The following is a 3,502-nucleotide window of genomic DNA, read 5'->3' as shown; positions in this document are numbered from 1 at the left end:
TGCATGTATGTAGCATGTAGTGTGTATGTTGCATGTATGTAGCATGTAGTATATATGTAGTATGTATGTTACATGTAGTATATATAGTATATATGTAGTATGCATGTTGCATGCATGTAGTATATATGTTGTATGTATGTTGCATGCATGTAGTATATATGTATTATGTATGTAGTATGTATGTAGCATGTAGTATATATGTAGTATGTATGTTGCATGCATGTAGTATATATGGGAGTATATGTAGTATATACTTGTAGTCCCATCGGACGATGCCTGCACAGACCCCCGAAGCCTGCACAGACCACCGGCAGGCCGGCACAGCCCCCCGGCAGGCCGGCACAGACCACCGGAGCCTGCACAGACCACCGGCAGGCCGGCACAGCCCCCCGGCAGGCCGGCACAGACCACCGGAGCCTGCACAGCCCCCCGGCAGGCCGACACAGACCACCGGAGCCTGCACAGACCACCGGCAGGCCGGCACAGCCCCCCGGCAGGCCGGCACAGACCACCGGAGCCTGCACAGACCACCGGCAGGCCGTCACAGCCCCCCGGCAGGCCGGCACAGACCACCGGCAGGCCGGCACAGCCCCCCGGCAGGCCGACACAGACCACCGGAGCCTGCACAGACCCCCTGGCAGGCCGGCACAGCCCCCCGAAAGGCCCGTACAGACCCCAGAGAGGCTGTACAAGGCAAAAATAGGGTTTTTCTTATTCCGATACCGGAAGTCCCATAGACTTGAATGGGACTTCCGGTATCGGAATCGGCGATACCCGATATTTTTTTTAGATCGGCCGATACCATCCGATACGATACTTTTAAGTATCGGACGGTATCGCTCAACACTACTTATGACGCAAAAAATAAGTCCTCACACTGCCCCATTGACCAAAAATTGAAAATGTTATGGGTCTTAAAAATGGCCCGCAAAAAACAAGCCGTCATATAGCTACATCTACTGAAAGATAAAATATGTAAGGCTCTCCCTCGTACAGGAAAAAACGAAAGCGCAAAAACGGAAAATAGACATTTCAGCAAGGTGTTAATGGACATAAGGGTTTGTCACTATGTTGTAAATGTGATGTGTCACTCTATGTGATAATTTTCTTTTTTTTCCAACAAAATTTACAAAACTTATTTTTTACGGGACCTGTTCATATTTGAAGTGACTTCGAGTTTTCTGTATATTAGAAAACCCTCAAATAAGACCCCATTCTACACACTGCACGCCACAAAGTATTCTAAACTACATTTAGGAAGATTGTGACCTATTCAGGTGCTTTATTGAAATTAATGTAAAAATTAAAAAAAATGAAAATTTTTATTCTTTTCAACCAACGTGTTGCTTTTACCTCTTTTTTTTTCCATCTCCTTAAGAGGTAAAGAAAGCAATTATACCCAAAAATTTGTTGTGCATTTTTTTTCCAAACCGGCTCTAATCTGTATGTGCTTGGAAGCTACTGTTTGGGCACAGAGCAGGGTGTGGAAATAAAGGAGCTCCATGTGATTTATGGAGTGCAAATTTTTGTGGAATAAATTCGGGGAACAATGTCAAATTTGCATTACTCCATTGGTGCCAAAACAGCAGAAACCCCCAGAAGTGATGCCATGCCTAGATTAATTATGTAGTGACCGTTTTGAACCCACATTTCCTTCACATTATTTTAAATCCTTGGAACGCGAAAATGGAAAATTTTCATGAGCTAAATTGTTCCAATTTTTCCTTATACATCAGTGCAACCCATACAATTGAAATTGGTGCCAACACAGCAGAACCTTCCCCACCCTACTACCCCCATGACTTACTATCCAGGAAATAACCCTTTAGGGGTCGTAGACTGGTGTCTGCACACACGATGAAAGGTCAGACATTAAAGAGCAGGAACATTAGCCTACAATAGAAACGTTACTGTATATGTTGCACAAAACCTCAAAATCTTAAGATAACATTGAATGCGATATTTGGATTGTTCAATTCATTTTGTGATTAAATTGTCTTTTTTTTGTCCTTAAAGATTTTATCTTGGAGACTTTACAACCTGAATGTTTTTGGAAAAAAAGGTAAATGTTTAAAACTGAAAGGAAGACAAACTCCAAGGTAAGAAAATACGTCATTTGCATGTGAAATGCAGACATGAGTGTGGGGGTCTGTACGTTAGTTGTGTTACAAGTGTTTGGTTTTGCAACTGTTAAAAGATAACTAGAACAAAAATACAGAAAAAGCAATAAAACACACAGGGAATTTTAAAACACACAGGGAATAAAACACACAGGGAATTTACTAAGATCAGAACTTGATGCCTCTGTTTTAGTCCAACGTGCGTTGAATAATAATAATCTTTATTTTTATATAGCGCTAACAAATTCCGCAGCGCTTTACAGTTTTGCACACATTAGCATCGCTGTCCCTGAATGCTCACAATCTAAATTTCCTATCAGTATGTCTTTGGAATGTGGGAGGAAACCGGAGTGCCCGGAGGAAACCCACGCAAACACGGGGAAATTCGAGACAATTTTCTTTGGAGAAGGATTTCTACTTGACGAGCAACATGTCGGGACGTGGCAAGCAAGGTGGCGGCAAAGCTCGGGCGCTCTTCTCGTGCCGGGCTTCAGTTTCCTGTGGGACGTGTTCACAGACTCCTCCGCAAGGGCAACTATGCCGAGCGGGTTGGCGCCGGCGCTCCCGTTTATCTGGCGGCTGTGTTGGAATATCTCACTGCCGAGATCCTGGAACTAGCGGGAAATGCGGCCCGAGACAACAAGAAGACCCGCATCATTCCGCGCCATTTGCAGCTGGCCGTGTGCAACGACGAGGAGCTGAATAGGCTGCTGGGCGGCGTGACCAACATCCAGGCCGTGCTGCTGCCCAAGAAGACGGGAAGCTCCGCGCCCACCTCAGGAAAGGGCGGGAAGAAGAGCACGCGGCAATCCCAGGAGTACTAAGCCCGGAGACGGACGTGGAAAGCGATCTATAACCCTATAGTATATAGGCCTATAGTTATAGGCTCACAATCTAAATTTCCTATCAGTATGTCTTTGGAATGTGGGAGGAAACCGGAGTGCCCGGAGGAAACCCACGCAAACACGGGGAGAACATACAAACTCTTGCAGATGTTGTCCTTGGTGGGATTCGAACCCAGGACTCCAGCGCTGCAAGGCTACAGCGCTAACCACTGAGCCACCGTGCCGCCCATACATTTACATACAAGCAACAGTGCAGCAGAATAAAGGTGTAATCAATTCATATGTATTTAATTACACTTCTTAATGTTGAAATTGCAACACCAAGAAGGAAAAGTTGTGGAATTATGGAAATAACATGATGGATAGACAGGGTAATGGTATGGAAATGATGAAAAAATATAAACAAATTTTCAAAATATCTATTTATTCAGTTTTGAGTATGAGCGCCACACACTGGAATCCCCGCACTTAGGGAGCTTTTACATTCCATCTAGGGACACGTTCGCTGGTCCAGTTGGGGCAAACATCCGTAACCCC

The 3,502-nt window shown here is 44.9% G+C and overlaps 1 pseudogene; it reads left to right on the top strand.

Annotated features, from left to right (window-relative positions):
• Positions 1-2,550: 2,550 nt before the first annotated feature.
• On the top strand, positions 2,551-3,113 carry LOC141088140 (histone H2AX-like; annotated as a pseudogene).
• Positions 3,114-3,502: the final 389 nt, after the last annotated feature.

Source organism: Dendrobates tinctorius, unplaced genomic scaffold, assembly GCF_039654945.1.
Source record: "Dendrobates tinctorius isolate UK_male_01 unplaced genomic scaffold, ASM3965494v1 ptg000037l, whole genome shotgun sequence".
NCBI classification, from domain to species: Eukaryota; Metazoa; Chordata; class Amphibia; order Anura; family Dendrobatidae; genus Dendrobates; species Dendrobates tinctorius.
This window is presented reverse-complemented; position numbering and strand designations above follow the sequence as displayed.